Below are 24,579 nucleotides of genomic sequence, written 5' to 3' on the forward strand. Positions count from 1 at the left end.
CATACTTGCCAAAATTCAGAGATGGAAAAGGTGATGATGCTACACTTCATTTAATAAGATTTCATATGCATGTGCGTAAGCTGAGGATTAATTTTCATGAAGATTGTTTAATGAAGATGTTCATGGTCACATTAGAAGAAAGAGCACGGTTTTGGTATGAAAGCTTGCCTCCTTCTTGTATTTATTCTCTCAAGGATTTTCACTCAGTATTTTTTGAGAAGTATAGAGAAGCCTATCCTTCTTTGCTTTTGATTGAGGATTGTTGTGATCACTTTGAGAATTTTATTCAAGAGTTGGAAAGTGCTTATGGCGATGAAGAGTTTATGGATGATGAAATATTGGATGCTTTGAATGAAACCCCTTTTCACCACCATGAGAAGATCATGGATTCTTCCCTGGATGACAGTGAACTTGAGAAGAATTATTCAAAAGATGACAATGATATTCCATTCTATGAATTTGATGATAATTTGCAGCAATATTGCCAATTTTCAAGCGATTAAGATATATATAAATATGTTCTTTCCAACTACCCTTCATTCCTTTCCTCTTTTGAGTTTTTAATTCAAGAAGAAATATGTGCAGATCAAAATTTTGAGTTTTCTTGTATAGGAACTCTAGAGAGTCATGATTTATCCATTGAGGTTAAAAACAATGTATGACATGTTTTTGGTCTTGATTTTGATGAATATGATCAACAAATTTCAAATGATCAAGATATAGAATTTTTTCAAAACCAAGACAATTCTTTTTCTGATATACATGAAAAGCCACTTGTAGATATTTGTGTTGATGTTGATTTGGCTACCTCAATTGAATATCTACAAGAACATACAAATATTGTCTCTGATTTGGATGATATGGAAGATCACATTGCTACATTTCCATTCAAGAAGGATCAACTAAATGAAGAAGAACAATCAACCATTATATTTGAAAACATCTCCCTTATTTTTGTTGAGGAACAAGAGGTAATGTTTCATGATTTTCAAGATCCCTTGGGCAGTATTTTGCGAGCATCAGAAAAGGTGGAGATTGTTTTGTTCACCAAAACATCTTTTGAACTTAGGTATCATTTTAAGTTGCCATCTTCTAAATCTTTCGTTATGCTTGGTGGAGCTGAATAAAAGCATCAGTCAAGTAGTCACATACTTGATTGTTTACACTAGATCTTTGACTTCACTTGATCAGATCACTTATGGATCAGTTAGAGTAGGTACGGTGTGATGAATAAGATCAACATTCTGAGCATCTTTTTCAGTGTCAAATCCCAGTAGAGATTGCAGTTAATGGTACAGTTCAATTTTCAGTTTAATTTGAGTCAGTTTGAATATTGTAGTTGTAATGACTCCATTGCCCAATGAACAAGGCTACTTAGTCTACGATGTTCTTGACACCTACTAGGGAGTTTTCATCCTCATTGGATCCAATGTTAGAGTCTTATAGTCACAAGAATCAAAATTACTCTTTTCACTAGTGGTTATATTCTTAGGTCAAATTATAATATTTTCAAATTAAATTTGACACCTCTCTTGGTTGGCAAAGGGTCTTGAGTTAATGTATCAATTTATAATGTATATGCTACTCTCATCACAAGCCTAAGGTCATGGTCATCATCAAAAGTATCATCATAAAATCTCACAGGTCTTTTGAGGTCATTTGCTACACACAAGGACAATTTTACTTCAAAATCCGTTTCTGAAGTAATGAACATGAATTGTACAAAAGTGAAAGAGTTTTTTGTCAATCACAGACCAAAGAACAAAAAAATTCCTTCAGTTTATGTACAGGTGTTATTATGTGGGAGATATGTAGCGATATTTGAGGCTTATGTTCAAAAAATCAAATTTTGAATTTGTTTGACTGTTTTAGTCATTGTTGGTTTGCGCGCTTTTCTAACAACTAGAAAGGAATTTTGAGAAACCCAAGGATTATTTGTCAAGCACGAGCCAAATATCAAAACCCTCTTTCAGTTTCTTCACAAGTGTCGTGGATTGGAATATTTGACTAGATCTTTATAGCCTAGTTTTATAGATTTAAACATTTAATGATTTCCTTTTTTAGTCATGATTTTGCGGCACATATTCCGAGGTGATGGAGATGAATCTACGAAAACGGAGAGAGGTTTCTCTCAAAACAAAGATAATATAAAAAACCGTCCTTACGTTTTGTAATATATGTCATGATTCAAGAGATACGAGTTAATATTTGACCCCTATTTTCAGAAATTCGGTCCCTATTCCTAACAGGGAGTGCCAAATTTAATGCAATTGTTTCTATCTTTAGGGAGATGGTTGAGCTCGACTCCCTTAGTCCAGGGATGAGCTAATTGTATATATTTCATGAATTTCAAAGCGATAAAATTTGGATACTTGAAGCTTTGACATTTTTGAACTGGTGTACTTGATTTTTTAGCAGAATTAATATACTGTTGAAACTATTTTTTTGGGATTCATGTGTTGTGGTTAGTGACATTGTTTTCTTCAGTTATTCTTATACATTTGATTGTTAGATTTTTCTAGAAGCTATCCATATTTCTTCTCATGTTGATCTCTTAAGTTTTAAATAGAATTCAGTGTTGAAAATGCTCTGTTTTGTTTGAGATTATCATTTAAGCATTTTTATCTTCCAAACAAGTGAATTGATGCATGTATGCTCACTTAGTTCCTTCTTTCTGATTACCTCATCACCATACTACTACGACAAATCCATCTGTGTCCTTCATTACATATATCTTGCCTCATTTAAATGACTACAATTTATGTTTTGATCTATTTGGTCTAGTTCCTAAACATATTGCTTCATATCCAGCAAAACCTAAATCAAAACCCTACTGAGATGATAACTAGCCTAAAACCCTAGTATTCTCCAGTCATTTCCATTGGTTGCGAGGTTGATTTTAGAGAGAGCCCTCTCTGATTTGGCAGGGCTAGCTACCAAGTCCAAATTTGGTTTGAGGTTACCTCCTTGGCTTTATTTCTCAACCTTGGGAAACTAAGGAGTGCTAACATAGAGGAAGGGCATCTTAGTTCTTCAACAAAGTTGTGATGGGATCTAATTGTGGGTATTCATGATAGGGAGACACTAGTGGTGGATAGGGTCATGGTTGTTAGAGATGGAATTTCAAATAGGATACAGGGAGTCAAATATTGATTGAGCTCTTGGAGAGACTTGATGATGAGTATACTTAATGACATTAGGGATATTCAAAGTGATTTGGACACAAAAATATGATAGATACCAACTACATTTAGGGATGTCACTTGTAGCAACACTTATAGAGGAAATTTTGAGTTCTATGTGATATAGATGACATTTTTTGACTAGGTGGAGGCGAACCAAACAAAAAAAGTTGTGACTTGTTTAGGGACTTTGGATAAACCTTCCCAAGAAAATGAAGATGGATGTGTTAGATAGCTTTTTGTTAAGGACAGGATAATTTTCGCATGATATTTAGTAGCAAACTTACCTCCTTTATATAGAGAGTGCAAGAAGGATGATGGTTGTAGAGATTGGTATGTTTTTCATATTGAGATGGATTCTCATTCACTTATGTGTTAAATAGCATGGGGTGATTTGGGGATTATTCATGGGGTTCTCAACCTGATACTGGATGGTGCTAATGCCTTGAAGAAGGGTGGTCAATGATGTGTTCATGTAGAAGATGAGTCATATTGGTCATGTGATGTATAGCCAAGTGTTTGACACAACTTGAGGATTGAAGCTTTTTGGGTGATATCACTTGAAGAAGAAGGAAACAAATAGTATATGAGATTATATATTATCATGAGATTAGTTGGAATTTTCATTAGGGCTTCACCATGAGTGGAAATGAGATCTTGGTGAACCAGGGAGTATAGCCAAGGCGGGTAGTGATTATGAATTATATGTGAGCCAGCTAGAGAGACAACATGATGATGATGATGATGATGATGTTGGCTTGAGTTTAAGGATTTATAGTTGTGACTAAAGGAAACTTCATGTTTATATGTGTGTAGTATTAGAGTATCTCTGACTTACTGATGAGCTTGAATTAGTGAATTAGATAGACTGAGTGTATTTTGATTAAAAAATATTGGATGTGTCTCTTTGGAGCATACTTGACAAGCATATGTGAGTTGGAGACACCTTATTCACATGATCTAGCGTTATAGTTGGGTGAATTTGGTTGCAAAGTGGGATGATTTATGAGATATTTTTTTTTATATGTAGAGAATTCTTAAGGAGGAGGACTTGGACATCATTAGAGACTACTTGGTATGGAATCCTTGGGAACTACATGGATGAGATTGATGAGGAGATTGATAGATTACTTCTTCCTAGAGATGTGAGTACCATGTTTTCATATGTAAGGAGAGTTGGGGAGTGGAGAGACTTGGTCAATGATAGGAGTAGTGGATCAAAATAGACTTGAGGAGGCACTTGGAGCTTTGGATACTGTGTATGCAGATTGAGCCATCATGAAGGGATTGTGTGATTGATTTGATCATTTACAAGTTTCAAGATGTCTTCATGGACTTGGATGTGGGCCATATAATAGAGTTTCTAGTTGGACTTCATTTGGAGGCCTTAATAGGTTGGAGGGCATGGGATGCCTTTGTTGAAGATGGGTGGGTGGATGGACCAACTTAAGAGAAGAAAAAAACTTGTATTATGTGGAGCATTTCTTAATAGAGTCATGACATTGATGGTGTTGACCTAGGTTGTCATTGATGTTAATACGACAATATTCTAGATACTAGATGATGATATAAAGCCAAGGGAAAGAAGAGCAGATCCATGAAGAGATAGGAGCAAGGCCATCAAGATAGCCAAACATAAGCAAGAGTTTGTTAACGGAGGAGTTAACAAAGGAGTCATATCAAAGCATATTGTAGAATATTAGAGCAAGAGAGGTATATTGCAAAATATCAGAGCAAGAGAGGCATATCGGAAAAGGCAAAGTATGAAGGTATCAAAGAAGGCCTTTGAAAGACATTGCCAAGCCAGAGGAGCCACATTGGAGCAAGAGGAGCAAATAGAGCAAACATAGGAGCAAGAGGGGCAAACAGAGGAGCAAGAGGAGCAAATAGAGCTATCGGAGCAAGAGGAGCCATATCTATATATCTATATATCTATCTATCTATATATATATATATATATATATATATAGATATATGCATATGCGCCTTGCTCCTCCAATATGCTCTCCGATGGCTCTGTTTTGACATATATATATATATCTGTGTGTGTGTGTGTGTGTATGGGTTTTGGCCTTCGATAGCTCCCGATAGCTGTTAAATGCATGCATATAAGCTCTCCGATAGTGTAAAAGCACGTATATCTATATATATATATAGATATATATATATATATATATAGATATATATATATATATATATATATATATATATATATATACGTGCATTTACACTATCGGAGAGCTTATATGCATGCATTTAACAGCTATCGGGAGCTATCGGAGGCCAAAACCCATACACATATGCATTTACACTATCGGCGGCATAAAACACATATACATAGGCAAATACACTATCGGAGCGGAAAAGGCAGAATTCATATAAGTATGCACAGAATACACTATTGGAGGCGCAAACGGAGGCCAAAACATATATATAGGCAAATACACTATCGGAGGTGGAAGACTGAGCTATAGTGGAATACACTATTGGAGCGGCATATATATATGTATATCAACGACAGTGAAATCGGCGGGTTCTACCATGCCATCACCCTAAAACCCCCGACTGCAATATATATATATGGATATCATATAACTATGATATGTGCGGACCCGCTGCACATTATGAAACGTTTTATCGTATATCGCATCCGCCCATCGCAATAATGCCCAAAGGGCTGTCCTCCACAAAACGCCGATTGCGATTGCAAGACCGGACCCGATGCAACATTATAGTTGGTTCAATGCAATATCACATCTGTAGGTGGATCGGCTGTCGGTCATCGACGATGTCATGGGCCCGACATTTAAAGGATCTCCAGAAGCCGTGAATCACCAATTGCAACTACCCAGCCAGACCCGATGGTTTTATATACCCAACTATATAAGGGTTGAGTTCCACACATAAATATTTTCAATGTATTTGTGGGTTTCAGTGTAAAGACCGAAATACAAAGGAAAGCCTTGATCGCCGATTGCGACTTATGTAGCGGATCGGATACAGGAATAGTTGCGAGTGAAATATATTTGAAGTCCGCCCTTTAGAGTTTTGGCCTCATTTTTCATAATTTTCCTGTGTATTTCAGTAACTGTATTACGCGGGGTTTTTAGGCCAAAATGCATATAATAATGCTCCTGATAGTTCAGGAGGCTTGAACGATAGTTCAGGAGGCTGAATCAAGCTGATTGCGATTGCGATAGGGATGTGGCATGTCCGTTACACTGTAAAGTCTTGTGTATGCCTGTAATTATTGTCAAAAGGAGCGCTGTTACAATTTTAACTGGGAATATGTGTTCTCTGTGGATTATTTGGTCCTTGTCGTTGAATCAACGTGTCTCAGGAGTGTTGGTGAGCATGAAGAGACAGAGGAAGCCACAATGACCAAGGAGGGAAGCTGAAGGATCAAATGATGCAAAGGAAACTATAGAGACCAAGGAGGAAGCCAAAAAGCCAGTGAAAAGAGAAAACCGACAGACAGAGGCATGAGGAATGAATAAAAACAGAAAAAGCAGAGAACAGTTAATAGACAGTGCTATTGAACATAGTTGAATGTTGTTGATAAAGTTGGAGGAAATAGAGGCAGTGAGAGGGTCCATCAGAATAGAAAAGGGCCGAAGGACCAATAGGACAGGAGATAGTCGAAGGGGAGAAGTCGACGGCAGAGAAGCAGTCATGTTGAAGAATTCACTGTGACATTAGAGCAGATGCTTGAACAGAAAGTTGTTCTTTATGCAGAGCTTAGTGCAGCTAACAGTAGACTGAATAAAGTTGTGTGAAGACATTATCAGAGAGCACGAAGGCTATTGGAGACTCTATGTGGACAGTATGAAGAGTTGTACAGACTCCTTCATAAGAAGTTTAGTTGTCATTGATGCTGTAGCATGGAGACTACAGTGAAGTTGTAAACAGTTAGAACTCAGTAATGAAGAGTTCTGAGAGTAGAACATTACTATCAAATGTGCCTTGACAAGATTGGGTCAGAACCCTTGGGGCTGGTGCCTTAGAAGCAAGAAGGATTGGAGTCCTTGGGGCTGGTGCCTCAGAAGTAAGAAGGATTGGAGTCCTTGGGGCTGGTGCCTCAGAAGTAAGAAGGATTAGAGTCCTTGGGGCTGGTGCCTCAGAAGTAAGAAGGATTGGAGTCCTTGGGGTTGATGCCTCAGAAATATGAAGGATAGGTGTCTCAGGAACTGGAAGGATTAAAGTCCTTGGGAGTCAATGCTCCTAAGTCCAAGATTGTTGCCTTGGTGAAACATAGTTGGAGCTCTGGAGGTTGAAGCCTCACAAAAATCCAAGTTGGTACTTGGCAATCGATTGCAACCACTTATATATTGTATCTAGTTTACTACAAAGATTATATTAATAAAAGAATTTATTATTGTTGTTCATCTTGTGTTCTGAATATAAATGTTTTAACTAGTAAAACAATAGTCAGAAAAACAAATACTAATTCACCCCCCCTCAGTATTTCCAACAGATGGAAATATTTGTGGATGAGTATGTGAGAGAGGTTTCCAAGAAGCCATTAATGACGATATGAGGATGTGTATTCTCATGAATTGGGTGATATGCTTGGAATGATCACCCAATTAGTTAGAGTCACGGGGTATGTTAACGCGTGAATACATGCCACACTTATGTTGGAGTATGAAAGTAGAGTTCACAGGTGGCTCATCACATGGATATTTTTGTGGTTAGTATGACGAAAATTGTAATTTGGTAGATTGTAGATAGATTTTGGAGCAAGATTCCTTCCATGATGACTCTAGATAATGTGGATACTTGTGATGTATTTTGATTGATCACTTGCTGACAAAATATTTTGATAATTCATCTATTTATAGCTTATTTTCTGAGAGAGAGTATTGAAAGAGACCTATTTGGATATCATGGTTTCCACATGAATATTAGGAGGAGGTTTTAGGATGGACATGAGATTGCGGACTTGGAGATGGGTTTCCACATTAATGCTTCATTTGATGACTTGGTTCAAGTTTGTTGGTTGGACTTTTTTCGAGGATGACATTGATTTTGGTGGGGCAAGGTGTCAGGCCCTTGTGTGATGGATGCACATGGCATCATATTCCACCTTAGAGAGAGAATGCAAGCCATCTTAGAGAGATATCACATCTTGTGCATGATGTATGGTTGCAACAATATTTGTGACATTTTGATGAGTTTGGTGGGTGATAGTGGACATAGAATCAATTTGGTGATGACATGCTCACTAGGTAGAAGTTTACCTCACTATGCTTGAGATATTGACAAGATTACATCACTAGGCATGTCATTTACTTGAAGAAAAGTGGCATGGTTGGACATAGGGTGGACCAAGACCACATTACGGTAGATTTGGTCAAGCTTTTTGGAGGACCTAGGGCTGAATTCAAAGACATGGGGTGGTTATATATGACATGAGTACAAATGTAGTCAACTAACTTGGACTTCCACCCCATAGGGTGTGTGCACAGGTCTGCTAGGGTAACAAATGAAGGGTAGCTACCCTACTACCCACCTAACTTCATATAAATGTACAAAAATGGATCGAAGAAAGTACAAGAAGGAAGTATGAGCTTGGGGCTTATTCATAGAAAGTAGTGTAGGTAGAAAGAAGGGGAAATCAACTAGCATGATTTAGGAATTCCTTGTAGATTCAAACTTCTAATTGTAATTTACTAAAAGATTAGACTTGAATCTACTCTACTCATCAGCATAAACAATTAAATGATCATAGAATCATGAAGCACACAAGAGAAATAATTCAATCAACACATTACACAATGATTTCCTTGGGAAGGCCACAGCTAAAAACCCCTGCTATTTGTAAATTGCATTAATCAGAAAATATGAGAAGATTACAATGCTTTGCTCAAGCCCAAAAAACTATGCACTATCTCTATTTGTCTCATAACTTCCTAGACAAGCCCAGGCAAATACTTAATCAATTTATCGCTTGCCCATGTTCCTATTTACTTGCGTTTTTTCCATAGTAATTGGCCCCCTATTAATTATGAAAATTCCTCAATTGGAATTGCATAATCCTCATAAGCCTTCCTCAGACTGCATGCACCATTTGTACAATTCAGATGATTATACAACTAATAGTACATTGTCCCTGAACTCCAATCTCAACTGGTTAACTCTCAGATCTGATATGCATGAGTTAATTATGCGTGAATCATCAATTATCTGATTCATCACTGTAGGCAACACCACACTACTAGACCTCCCACTAGTTCCTCCAATAGTTGGAACTAGTTTAACTCACTTTAACTCAATTAAATTGAATTAATCAATTACAACTCCAAATAAACTCAACCAAGGCTCCTATAAAGTAGGAGGCACTCTACATGACTCAAGTTAGACCCTCCACTCAAATTAACTGAGTCAACTAAGTCAAGTTAATTGAGTTAACTAATACAAGTTGTCATGTGATGTGGAATTACAATTTTATTCCTAATTTAATTCAAGGACAAAATTAAATTAGGATTTTCTTGTTGCATTTTCAACAATCCCTCTCAACAAGAAAGGGATTATTTTCTACATTGATCCTGCCTCTATGAAACTCGAATTTTCATCTTGACAATGCCTTGTCAAAATATCTGCATCTTGTTCCTCTATAGGAATGTACTCCAGTAACATGAGTCTCCTATGCACACAATATCATAGATGGTGATATTGGATTTCGATATGATTGGATTGATCATGAAAAAATATATTCTCAGAGAGTTTAATACAACTCTGATTATCATAGTAAATCACAATACAATCCATCTATTGACCAAATAGCCAAACAAGGATATTCCTCATCAATATAGCCTCACAAGTTGCTTGACTAGCATCCATGTACTCTTCTTTTGCCTAATTCAGTGCAACTGATCTCTACTTTCTATTGTACCAAGAAATGGTTGGTGACACAATACTGAAGATTCCCCCTGATGTGCTCTTTCTGTCAAATGGACTTGCTACCCAATCTGCATCTGTGAAGCCTTGAAGCTTCACTCCCTCTCTCCTTCTGTACCAAATACTAAAATGAGTGGCGCTTTTGAGGTATCTCAACACATGTTTAACTACATTCCAATAAATTTTGGTTGGCTTAACCATTGCATGACTAAGATGGTTAACTACAAAACATAGGTTCAGTCATGTGGTCACAAAATACATAAGTGAACCCACAAGTTGCCTATAAATAGTAGCCTCCACTACTTCACCTAAAGTATCATATTCCTTCCTCCAATTCCTTGTTAGAGGAGTCTCCATGGGTTTACTTCTCTCCATGTGGAACCTCTTTAATATATCATTGGCATAATTTCCCTAAGAGACAAATAATTCCTCATCTCCTTGCCATACTTCCATACCAAGGAAATAATTCATGAGCCTCAGGTCCGTCATCTCGAATTCTCTTGCAAGATCCTTTTTGAAAGATTTTACCATATTCTCATCACCTGTTAGAATTAAATCATCGACATATAATACTATAATAAAAAAATTACCTTCAACCACAATATGGTAAAGGTTTGCATCTGCTTCACTTTTGGTGAAGCCCAAATTGACGAAATAGTTGTCCATCCTAGTGTACAAATCACAGGGTGCTTGTTTCAATCCATACAATGCTCACTTGAGTCTGCACACATGAAACTCTATGTTGAAGGTCTCAAATTCTTCTGGATGCTCAATGTACATCTCTTCCTCAATCACTTCATTGAGGAATGTTGTCTTCACATCCATCCGATGTATCTTCCATCCCATCTATGTTGAAAGTGCTAGAATAGATCTGATGGAAGAGTACCTTGCTAATGGAGAAAAGGTCTCCTCATAATAAATTCCCTCCACCTGAGACAACCCTCTGGCCACAAATATGGCCTTGTGTTTCTCCACACTCCCATATGTTGCTTGCTTTACGTTGTAAATCCATATGGAACTCACCACTGACGTATCTATTGTTCTTCAAACCACTTCAAAATCTGATTTTGATAATGGAGTCATACTCCTCTACCATGGCATCAGCCCATACTAGTTTCTGTACTGCTTCCTTGAATGAGTATGTCTCAATATCTACACTCTCGCTCATCAGACCTATGTAGCCAGTGTACAGATCAGGTGACCTCCTCTGCCTACGTTGTTATGTGAGTGATTCCACATTCTCTCTAGCATCATGTATCAATATGTTAGCCTCTCTAGTGCGCTCCCTTCCATCTATGGAAGCCTCTACATGAGTGAGTGCTTCCACTCTATGCTCCTTTGCATGTGGCTAGTCGATATCATCCTGAGCTTCTTCCTTTGGAGCTAAAAGCTCCTCATCTGCATGAAATTGAATCTCCCTCTCAAGGGAACATCTCATGGCCTTCTCTTCATCGAACTTTACATCTCGACGAACCACTATCATTCTGTGAGATGGAAGGTACACCCGATAGTTGTGAGGTGTATCAGTGTACCCCACAAATATGCCCAAATAAGCTAAAGGCTCTAGATTTTTCCTTGCATCCTTGGTAACATGACAGTAAATTGATGAACTAAAAATCCTGAAGTGTGCCACATCTAGTTTCTTACCTGAAAAAGCTTCTTGTGGTGTACTCATCCTGAGAATCCGATGAGGACTCTTATTCTACACATATACAGTTATGTTGCATGCTTCATATACAGTTATGTTGCATGCTTCAGGCCACAAGTGAAATGATAGGCCTTGACCATGTGACATTGCTCGTGAAGCTCCGATAATACTTATGTTCTTCCTTTTAGCCACCCCATTATGTTGTGGGTTATGGGGTGCTATTAACTCCCATCAAATTCCTTTTTATGCATAGAATCTCTTGAATTAATTTGACATATATTCTCCACCATTATTGTTCCTGAGAGCCTTCACTTTCTTGCCATTGTATTTCTCAACAAATGCTTCAAATTCAAAAATTTTATAGAATGTCTGATCTTTCTTCTACATGAAGAAAATCCAGCACTTAAGTGAGAAATCATCTACAAATATTACTCAATACCCGTGCTTGGCTGTAGAGGCTGTTGAGAATGGTCCAGAAATATATGAGTGAACTCTTTCAATGATCACTTGCACTCAACATTACTTATCATGAAAGGTGTCTTTAGTGTACATCCCTAATTATTCTCAAACCTGGAACATACATGACATATTTTAATGTGAGAGAAGAACCAAACTCCCTCTTAAAAGTAACAGTACCGATGTCGGTCGCACTGTACCTTCCATCATCTCACATTTCGATGTGAGTCTGAAGGTCCTTCTCCTCCAAGTCACTGAAGAATTCTTTGTTGTTGGACATACTAAATGAGGCTCCACTATCTAGATACCGGACACTACCCATCACCGATGTCACCATGCAAGCAATGAGGGTGAAATCCAACTCGACTTGTGAAGCAAGAAATTCACCTTCCACTCCTTTTGAGGGCTTCTTGCAGACCTTCTTGTGTGGACACTTTGTGGCATAGTGTCCCAGCTCATAACAGTGAAAAAATTTAATCTTTGACAAGTCCTTCTTTCCACCCTAACTGGAATGTGATTTGGAATGGTGTGACTTCACTTTCCCTTTCTTTTCCTTCCAGCTAAGGCACATTTCTCCTCATCATCATGATTGGATGAGGTTCCATCTATAGTGTTCCACCGAATATATTCTTGCACAAAGTTGGACCATAAATGCTCCCACTCTGATAGATTCTCCCTCCCATTTACTGAATCCTGGTAGATGTACCAGCTCTTGGGAAGGCCTAGAAGTGGCAAGCTGACTAGATCATATTTAGAAAATGTAACACCAAAACTTCCAAGTTGATCCTGACATTGGGTGAACTTGGTCAAGTACATTGGTATTATTTCTCCCTTCTCCATCTTGATTTTTCTGATCTTGTCCTTTCGTTCCATGTCCCTATGGTCACTATTGTTTTGAAACAGGTTTGTCAAGGACTTCCACATTTCATATGGAGTCTCTTTACCATGGAGGTTTGAGAGAATATGATCTCAAACTCCTTCTAGGATAATCCTCTCACCTTTGCAACACATTTTCTCCACTATGCTAGGTCTTGAGCATTAGTTAGCTTAGGAATATCAATGTCTATGAATTCCTTCAGCCCGTTGTCTTCTAACAATGCCTCCATCCTATCCTTCCAAGAAATATTGTTCGAACTACCCTAAAGGGCATATTCAAGTCTCAATCTGTAGAATGACATCCTGTTGACTCTGAAGAATGATACTGCAAATTTGACTTCACCTGCAAAAGACAAACTTGTATTCTCCTCTTCTAGAGTGTTTTTTTCTCTGATACCATGTAGAAATTCCTTGTAAATTCAAAATGCTAATTGTAATTTACTAAAATAATAGACTTGATTCTAATCCACTCATTAGCAGAAACAATTAAAGATTGTGAAATCACAAAGTGTAGAATAGGAATAATTCAATCAACACATTACACAATGATTTCTTGGGGAAAGCCACAGCTAAAAATCCCTGCTATCTGTATACTTCATTAGTCAGAAAATATGAGAAGATTACAAAGCTTAGCTCAAGCTCGAGCAACCTCTGCACTATCTCTATCTGTCTCATAACTTCCTAGACAATACCAGGCCAATACTTAACCAATTTCTCACTTGCCCAAGTCCCTATATCCTTGTCTTGTTTCCTTGGGAATTAAGCCTCTATTAGTTAGGGAAATTCCTAAATTGGAATTGTGCAATCCTCATAGGCCTTCCTCTTAATGCATGCACCACTGTTATCAGGAAAACTAGTGTCCATTTAGAGCTGCTAGTCCCACTAAGACAGGTAGCTATCTTAGAAACAAACAAACTAAAGTTACTTGTGTTTTCCTTTATGAGAGATAGATGAGAGAGAAGCAGAGAGTACCAACCTCAGTCTTTCACTAGTCTCCTTGCTTGTTTCCTCTCTCCTTTGATAGAGCTTTCACCACTCCTTTCTCACTTGTCCCGCTTCAAATAACACCTGTAGAGTCAAAGCAACAAAATACCATCAAAGCATAGAGATCTATAACCATAAACAATGTAGGATCAGATGTACATTAACCATATAAATGCATATACAGATACAATATTCAGAGATATACAAGCATATGGAGGAAAACTCAAATAGATTTATTGACAGAAGTAGTAGAAGAGAGGATTACAACCAAGCTGTCTGATCTAGCATCATCCTCCCAGCATGAAAGCTCTCTTCACCTCATACAAAGCAAGATCACCCAACAATGTCTTCAAAGAGAAACCAACAACACTTCCTTGCAAATTACAGAAATTCCAGCATCCTGGATCCCTAGGATGAGGGATCCATATATAGATGTTTACAGGAGAGTGAGTAAGCTTTTGGGATTTTGATTAGTGTCATTTCATTGATAGTTCTTGGTTCCACTTGGAGATTTCATGATCTCTTACTCATCCCTGGGCGAATTCAGAGAAGCAAGTGTCATATGAGTAGTTTCTAGAAGATTCTTTGAGTTTCCACCTAGCAAACTGCTTTTGCCATTTGTCTACTCTCACTCATCACACCCTACAGAAGGGATTTTTAGTATGCATCGCACCCCCCGTGTGTAACAGGTGAGATGCATCGCACCCTCAAAATGGAGCAGTCTATATGGTCTAGTTTTGACCAGTTCTGAGCAGTTTTTCAGGGACAACTTCTGGGAAATGATGTAATCAGCTGACCTTGTTCCTTTAGGGTATGAAACAACACTTTTAGGGGTTTAGAAGCCCTTGGTTTATGGACATATGTGATTGGGGTTGCAGTGCCCAAATATGTCTATAACAGTTGCCCCCTAAGGCAGGAGGTCGTAAATATTCTGATGTCGGGTGAAATGCTTTATCATGAGGATTCGAGGTTTTTCGAACTGGAAGGTGACCTGTAATAAAATACAATACAATACATTATCTTCATAATATTTTCATGATCTAGCTGAGGCGGGCATTCCCATTCTCAGCTTTATAAATTCATTTTCATGTACATAGGACAAACAACCGGCTGTGTGGCAGATTGATAATTCTGGTAGAGCCATCATCCCTTAGCTTGGATGATTATCTGTGTAGTACATTTGATGTCTTTATTTTCCTGAATATATCGTAGCCTGGATGGATGAAACTAGATCTGGGGTCTTCAAACTTGTTCAATCTTTGCCCGAAGTACAAGTCGATCCATGTGAAAAGATGTTCTGATGTCGAACATGGAAAGACATCGCCTGATTACCAGCCAATGATGTAAGCTATTAACAGGTGCAAGAGGAATCACTGATAATGATGATGATCCTCAAGGTACTACAGTATAATTCACATGGTGTGAATACATGAGTCGATGTCGAACACCACGCAAAATATTTCGGTCGAAGGCCATTGATGTGAACCTGTCGCCGGAAGTGAGAAACTTGCCATTGAGGCATGCAAGCTTCAAAGTACTAAAAGGGTTATTCCTAAGTCAACTTCTTGGATAATGAGTTGATGTTGACAAGAAGTGACCTGTCGTAGGAGGGCCTTAGTGAATCCCACTGTTAAGAAATTTACTGCATAACATAAATAATTACCGAGAGGAATATATATATATATATATATATATAAGAAAATAACCAGCAACAACCATAAACACATAAACATAAAAGTTTATCTAGGAAAACCCAAAATATGGGGAAAAACCCAACCTAATAAGATCTCATTAGCATTGGGCAAAACCCTGGTCATTTATCTAGGAAAACCCAAAATATGGGGAAAAACCCAACCTAATAAGATCTCATTAGCATTGGCCAAAACCCTGGTCAATTCGACCAAGTGAGCCTTTATCGCTCACCTCCAGGTCTTGCATTACAATGAAGTCCTTCCAGCTTTTTATAAGCTCCATTACATATAATACCATGGGTAGAATACTATAAGTGCACAATACCATGTGCCCCAAAACCATCACTGTTTAACCTAGTCAACTTTGACTCTATCCTGAGTCAAGTTTACCTAAAAATTCCCCCCTTAAATTTGACTTGGGGTTCCTTGACTAACTCCAGCCAAACTTGCTAAGTGAGATTCACTCTAGGTCTTACCCCCCTCAGAGTTTTTACCTGGGGTATTGTTAACCCGACATCCCCCCTATCACCTAGTTCTAACCTAGACTTTACCGGTGATCACCAAGGGGTACACATGCCTTACCAGGTCTTACAGTAGTATGCCCATTTACATGCAATAATTTTGACTTCATTATTATTTTTTGTTTTTGTTTATTACTGTTGCGATTCTGATCCATCCTCTCTCAATTTGATTTGCTCAAAAACTTCTAACAAACCGCTTCAACTGCGAGCCTGATGAGAACCTCGTAGATTCTAGCACCAATGGCCTCACGTAGCAGAAAGCGAACAATTTTCGAAGCCACATGAATCCCGAACAATTCGTCAACATGTTCCAAATCGGTAAATATCGCAAATGCACTGCGATCAGTTACGACACTATCTTCCACACATTCTCCTCGAGGTTCTTCTGCATATGATTGTTCCACCATTATTTTTAGACCCAGATCTATAAAAAGGCTGCATTGATCTCATCAGGCATTATAAACCCCTGACATCAAGGAATCCCTTTGAAGCCAATATCTAGCTCTGATACCAGTTGTTAAGAAATTTACTGCATAACATAAATAATTACCGAGAGGAATATATATATAAGAAAATAACCAGCAATAACCATAAACACATAAACACAAAAGTTTATCCAAGAAAACCCCAAATTCGGGGAAAAACCCAACCTAATAAGATCTCATTAGCATTGGCCAAAACCTTGGCCAATCCAACCAAGTGAGCCTTCACTGCTCACCTCTAGGTCTTGCATTACAATGAAGTCCTTCCAGCCTTTTATAAGCTCCATTACATATAATACCAAGGGCAGAATACTATAGGTGCACAATACCATGTGCCCCAAAACCATCACTGTTTAACCTGGTCAACTTTGACTCCATCCTGAGTCAAGTTTACCTAACATCCCACATCTGTGACACGGAACAGAGAAAATTATTTTTTGGAGGTGAAAATGATATGATGATACAAGGTTCAGGGTGGCGGTCATGAAATAATGGAGCGTTAAGGTATTGCAGTGGATGAGGCATTAGTCGGGTTGGTGAATTCTCTGAGTGACTTCTCTTGAACATATCGGCGACATTGGAATGGATTGGTAGCGTTGACCCCAAAATGGATGGTATGGAGGACCAATGGTGATATGACCGGTGAATGGAATAACCCAACCCGACTCAATCATGGTGATGGAGTGAAAGTGTCATGTTCAAGAGCGACCTGCTACCAATGAAGTTATTCAAGATTTCTTCCCTTTTTCCCCAGTCATTGCTGACCAGTACCTATTTACTTTTGTCAAGCTTGAGGAGGATAACATATGCTTGTTCTATACTTTGCCCTTCGGGCAAACCTGTCACTATGTTTTAGCGAGCCTAGTGATAGTGAAACTCGCTTTTGTCTGCATGGACAAGTTTGTCGCTATTGTTTTAATGAGTTTAATGACAAAGATAACTCAGTCCTTTTCAATTTTAGAGAGTCTGAAAAGAGACGGAAAGGAAACTCCAGTAGTCCTTTTTCGTAGTATAATCCCTTAAGTCTAAAAAAGTATAAAATAATACGAAAGGGATGACTTTTCTGATCACTTTAGCGAGCCGAAAAAGACAAGCACTCGATCTTTTTGTGTAATGATCCCTCAGGTCCAAAAAGATTAAAATATAGAGGAGGGATGGCATTTCCAATCACTTTAATGAGATGGAGAGGCCAATTGCTTGGCAATCTTTTCATATTTTACGAGTCTAAAAAGAGCTTAAAGGAGACTCGTTTTTTAGGAACGAGTGATTTTTTCAGATAGCAACTAGTTCCAGGTAAGGTTTGGAACTTTTAAATCATGGCAGTGTAAAGAAGGTGGCTAATAGAATCACTTGTCGTAGCTGTTCCTCAAAAGGGTAAACAATCAAGTGGAGGCGTATGATCAGATAAAAAGGCGGAGGTGATGGTAAGAACACGACCAAGGCTCAAAAGCTGATAGCTATGCAATCACAAAGGTTATTTACCGAAGGTGGGTTCACTTTTTAATGAGCTTGAACTCTGGGGGAACATATGTTCATTGCTAGGTTTATTTTTTAACGAGCTTGAACTTCACGTAAACCTACTCGTGTTTCTCTTTATGTAAGCTAGGAACGACCAAACTATAAAGCTAAAAAGCTAAACAATGAAATTGGTCATTTTTGCTTGTATAAAAAGGTTTGCATGCCCCCAACATAAAAAAGTCTTCAATAACCATATGGAAACTTACTGTGGTTAAGCAGGATGATTTTCTATCAATACTTAGATAAAACACTTCCTGCACTTTGTCCGCCAAATAGACAAAGGTGAAAGGTCGCTCGGATTAGTCACATAACTTACAAGGAAACTTATCTCTACAGCTAGGTTTGTCCACAAAATAGACAAGGGTGTATGCCCCCTAAGCTTCGTTACATTCACCAAACTACTTGCGGTAATTAGGTGGATGGAATGAAGGTTCCTTTATGAGATCAAGTGAAAGACTCGACTTGGAACTTTGCTCAGCCTTGTTTCATTTTTTAACGAGCTTGACACAAGATAAGGAATTCTGCTCAGATCTTTGGTTTCATTTTTTAACGAGGTTGACACCAGTCAACAAACTATCCTCTGGCGACCTTTGATCACAACTCATAAGGGGTCATGAAGGAAAGATTTGGTTCCAATGCCCCCAGTACATAATGTACAACATCACTGAATTGATCGTCAGATGATGTAGGTATGGTAGGGCTTGGAGGCAATACCTCGCGATGATCCACACTATCAAAATGTTCAGAGTTCTTCTTCATCTTTGTTGATGTAGAAGATATCATGTGACAGGTTTCCATTGTGGCCACTTCTGCCAAATTACTTGGAGGCGGAAGGGAAAAAGTCCCCATTAAGGAAGGGTCTTTTAGGAGACCTACTCCGATATTTTGAAGTGATTGAGAGCTTCCATGGATCAAAGGAATGCTTCTGGTAACTTGAGAACTGTTGGGGAGGAAGGTTAGTTGGTCAATGATTATGATTCCGCCTTGAAAGGGGAATGCAATCTTTCTAAAATATGTTGACACAACAGCAGCCATCGCATAAATCCAAGGCCTGCAAAGTAGGATATTGTAGTCAAGGTTTCCATTAATGACCTCGACTTCAATTTCTACTGTCTTTCCCCCCAGTTCGACTTGCAAGTTACTTAATATCCCATATGGCGTGTATGTTTTCCCATCAAATGCTTTTAATGTCGTTGATGATCGTGACAAGGGTGGAGAGCCTAAATTTTTCCAGCAACTCATCGACATAATGCAGGTAGATGCCCCCTCATCAATGATTGTTCGATGAACAGTTTTGTTGAGGGCTTTAACCTGTATGAGGAAAGTGAGTTGTGCTAGTAACTGAGGTTCGTATCCTTTATGATTAAAGGCCACTAGATTGGAATCCACTGGATCAATCCCACCTATCGCTGATAACAAAGCCTATTTTTGGGAGGGGCAATTCTGTAGTACTTCAAGCGTCGACATGGCAGATGGCGATTGGGCCAGATCCTACGCTATATTATAATTCTGTGCTACTCGAGCATGAGTATTAAATGTAGATTTATGTACTACTCCCTTAGGGAGTTTTATTGTTAATTCAGGAATGATTGGTGGAACAACTTCTGACGAAGTTGTTGTCGAACTGCTGGGTTGATCTGTAGCCTTGCCGTTCAATGATTGTGGATTTCCATAATCTTTATTCCTTGTTGATATCAAAGCATCATTTTGCTGTTTTGAGATGGATAACATAAGTAGTTGGGATGGGGAAGCATGATAACTAGCAACCAGGTTTATTTCTGGGCTCAGAAACGGATTAGTAAACACCGCTGGGATATTTGAAGTTTTTAAAAATTTCGTAACCTTAGCTTTATGTGGACAATCTTTCATGAAATTCTCATTGTCACATATGTAACATGGATAACGAGGTTTCTTTTGCCCAGAAGGGTTTTTAGAAGATTTTTCAGGAGATGAATCATCCTGTTTCTTCTTTTTTCTTTTCCCTTTCTTCTTGCCCCTTGGTTGCTTCAGTTCTTTGCCTTTGTCGGTCGACACGGCATTAACCTCTGAGGTAGGAAGTTTATCATTTGCCTTTTTACTGGAAACTGCAAGGGCTTTACTAGATGAGGCCTTTGTAGTTTGCGTACTTGAGGTGCCAATCACGCCATCACCAGCATGAGAGTCCTTGTTTGATTTAGGAGGAGGAGGAACGGAAAACTCTAGTCTAGGGGCATTAGGAATTTTCTCATAGAGCATGCAAGACTGAGTATAGATCAAGTCTAGATATTGTGCATGAGCAATGACTTGCTCTTCAGTGACAATCCCCCTTTAGCCACATCTTCTGTAATAGAAGGTAACAATGACTTAATAAACCATTCAGCTAGTAGCTGATCAGGAACATATGTTTTTACCATTCGACAACGATGTCGCCACTCATGAATATGATCAGATATGTGAGTGGCTATCGTCTGCTTAAAATTGGTAAGAAGCTTCGTTCCTGTTTCGTACCTTATTGGTAACTGAAAATGGGTTAAAAAGGTGGTGGCAAGGGCACTGAAGTTATCAAATGAAGCTCTAGGCAATTCGATGTACCATTTCACTATCGGACCAGTTAGCGTTTGCTAAAAAAGGTGAAGCCTAATCGAATCATCATTGAGAGTGTTGGATGAACACCACAGATGAAAGGTCATCACATGATTTGACGGATCTTCACCTGGATTTCCATTGAATTTAGGAATATCTGACAGAAGTTTGTGAGGAATTGCCAGCCACCAAGGGGCATAAGCAATTGGATCATTTGTTAGCCTATTCAGATTTGGTAATTCTAAAGTTGCGATGAAAGGCAACTGTTGATTCAAGTTTGGCGAAGCATACCCAGGACTCCTACAGGGTCCTACGTAAAAGACTCGGCTTCCTTTATTGAGGAGCTCAAGGACATTAAACTGGACTCTGCGGACATTCTGGTCAATTTTGATGTTGTTTCCCTGTACACTTGCATCCCTATAAAGGAGGCCATGGAAGTGATCAACCATCTAAACGATCCTAATACCACTCGATCAGTGGAGATCTGCCTCACGTCAACCTTTTTCAGTTTTGAAGGTGATTTCTTTGAGAAAACTTATGGGGTTGCTATGGGCTCACCCCTTTCCCCTGTTGTTGCGAATCTTTTTATGGAGGATTTTGAATCCAAGGCTCTTAACTCAGCCTGCCTCCTACCTAAACTTTGGAAGAGATTTGTGGATGACACTAATCTCATCTGGTCTCATGGCCAAGAGGAGTTAGACCTCTTCTTCGATCATCTCAATTGTCAATCCTCGGCCATTAAGTTCACAAAGGAGCAAGAAACCGATGGCTGCCTCCCTTTCCTTGATATTCTTATCTCTAAGAATAGTGATGGTTCCCTCTCCCACCGAGAGTTTCAAAAGAAAACTCATACGGAGTAGTATCTTCATGCGAGTTCCCACCATTTCCCAGCTCAGAAGTTGGGGGTTCTCAACACCCTTGCCACTCGTGCCTTAAGGATCTCTGATGAAAGGAGCTTCGAGGAGGATAAATCCCATCTCCTTAATGTCTTTGTTGAGAATGGTTGTAGTAGGCACTCGGGATAGAAGGCTTTCCTCAAAGCTGCTAAGAATTCTTTCACTAAAAGGGATAAGAAGGAGCAGGTTCCTGGTGTCCATCTTCCATTTGTTCAGGGGACCACGGATAGGATTGCGAGGATTCTTAAGAAGCATAATGTCCCCTCGACATTTAGACCTCTTAACACCATTCATAGGTCCCTCAGATCAGTGAAGGATCCTATCGACCCCAAGGACATGAAAGGGGTTTATATTATTCCTTGTTCATGTGGGACCCCCTATATTGGTGAGACTGGTCACTCCATTAATCAAAGGATTAGTGAGCACGCAGCTAACCTTAGACATAGGAGGGCCAAGTCTTCTGCTTTAGTGGAGCATGTGGAGAAAACCAATCACCATGTCTGTATCGAAGAGGCTAGTGTTATTGCTAGAGTGTCCCAATTCCATCACCGGAAATTTAGGGAAGCGCTTGAGATTGAAAAAAGACCGAACAATCTCAATAGGGAGGATGGCTGGAAGATAAGTAGTTGCTGGGTCCCAGCCCTCTCCTCCTAGTCGTTGTCTTCCTGTCTTCCCCTCCTCTTGTTTAGTTGTTTGTAGATTTCCCCTGGTTTACTGTTTCTTGTGGCCTTTGGTGACGTTTTTTATGTTAATAAAGATAATAGTCTGGTAATGAATCTATGATATTCTTAACCCTTAAATTAACTTTTATGTTAAATATTAAAATATTTTTTCTTCCCTTAAATTACTTTAATATTTATATATTAACTTTTGTAAATATTAATTTGGAAATTAATTTATTTTTAATTAATTTATTTTAAATATGTTTATAAGTGTTTAAAACAGTCCCTTTTCAATATAAATATAACTAATTATTCATATTTATAACTTTTATAACTAACGACTCTAATATTCAGGTTTAATAACTTGGATCACTTACCATTAATTTGAATTATTTTATTTTATATATATTTATAATATCATTATTATAATACCCTTAAATTTCTCTATATTTATTTAACTTTTATAAATTAATTATTATTCTAAAATTAAACTAGTCTATAATTGATTTATTTTAATATTTATTTATAAATAAGGGTATGAAACAACCCTTTGACTTATATTTTTATATATTTAATTACTTTTATAACTAATACTCTATTTTTAGATATAAAATCTTTATTAACTAAGTATTAAATTGAGTTAATTTTTTAATACATATTTATAAGGGGTCCATTTTATAACTAACTGGGGTAACTTGGATCACTTACCATTAATTTGAATTATTTTATTTTATATATATTTATAGTATCATTATTATAATACCCTTAAATTACTCTATAAATTAATTATTATTATAGAAGTAAACTAGTTTATAATTGATTTATTTTAATATTTATTTATAAATAAGGGTATGAAACAACCCTTTGACTTATATTTTTATATTACTTTTATAACTAATACTCTAGTTTCTAGATATAAAATCTTTATGAACTAGCTATTAAATTAAGTTAATTTATTTTAATACATATTTAAAATGGTAAAAAAAAATAAATAAATAAATAAAGGGGTCCATTTTATAACTAACAGGGGTAACTTATCTTTTTGATAATGGTTATTTTCCTATCCTAACTAACTGGTCAAATCTAGTCATTGTCAGAATATAGCCGTTGGAGGTCTGCTCTATCTATTTAACTCGCTTTGCCTGATTTGTTCATTCAACTTGTCCTGACGATGAACCACACTGGTTGGTTCGAAACACGTCGACAAACGAAATATCATGTGATTTACGCCGAAGAATCTCTCATAAACTTTGATAAGGTTGATGGGCATAACCATTATGATATGATTGATGGTAACCATTTTGAATATACAGCTGCCCATTGCCCGCAAAGCTTTGTTGCTCAGGTCCTCGATAAGCTTGTTGGAATTGTGGTTGTTGATATTGCACTAACCATAGTTGTGAGACCATTTGCTGTTGTCCAATACTGGATGTTTGACCAAGATGAGGGGCGATAGTACCCATTTGAGCATGAGTCGTTTAGTTAAGGAGCCACTAATCGGTGGTTGTGATTGAGTCGCAAGGACAAGAGGCTGTTGTATTACGACCTGAGAGACTTGAGGTTGACATACAACAGGTAGCGCTTGTACTTGCGACACCATCACAATAGCTAGTGTAGTGGGAATGTTCGACATAGGTTGATTTTGTTGTATTGAATATACAATTCTTGGCTGTTGAGGCAGTGTTGGCACCCAACCACTGGATGTAATTCCAGCTTGACCCGAACTTTGTTGTAAACTCTCATATGGTTGCTCCCCTGGAGGGAACAATGAAAAGGCATACTGCCCCCCATATGGCGGCAATCTAGTGTGCAAAGGGTAAATTAGTCTTTGGAGACTGGACTGCCCAAATTGATATTGATGTGAAGGATCAATTTGTTGAGTCTCAACATAAGAAACTCCAGATAAGATTCCGGATGAACAAATAGGAACAGACCATGCTATTGAAACAGTCCCTGGGTGGACTCCATCTAGTGGTTGAGAACTAGTTGGGACAGATGGTATACCAGTGAACATTGTCGGAGTAGCGGCAGGAAGTTCTACTGCTGCTGTATCAGAGGACATAGTCCTAGATGTTGATGGTTCTTCAGACATATTGAATCTATCCAAAATATTTCCTAGCGATTCGACAGGAACTTGTGATGAAGGGTGATCAAAAGAATTAACTTCTATGGTAGAAGAATATAGCTGGATCCCAATCCCA

The 24,579-nt window shown here is 38.1% G+C and overlaps 1 pseudogene; it reads left to right on the plus strand.

Moving 5' to 3' along the window:
- Nucleotides 1-860: 860 nt before the first annotated feature.
- LOC149187094 (uncharacterized) overlaps nucleotides 861-24,579 on the plus strand; it is a 140,157-nt pseudogene continuing 116,438 nt past the window's right edge.

The sequence above is a fragment of the Pinus tabuliformis genome, chromosome 3_1 (genome assembly GCF_031772625.1).
Source record: "Pinus tabuliformis cultivar Carrire ecotype Pingquan chromosome 3_1, CPIR1, whole genome shotgun sequence".
Taxonomy (NCBI): Eukaryota; Viridiplantae; Streptophyta; class Pinopsida; order Pinales; family Pinaceae; genus Pinus; species Pinus tabuliformis.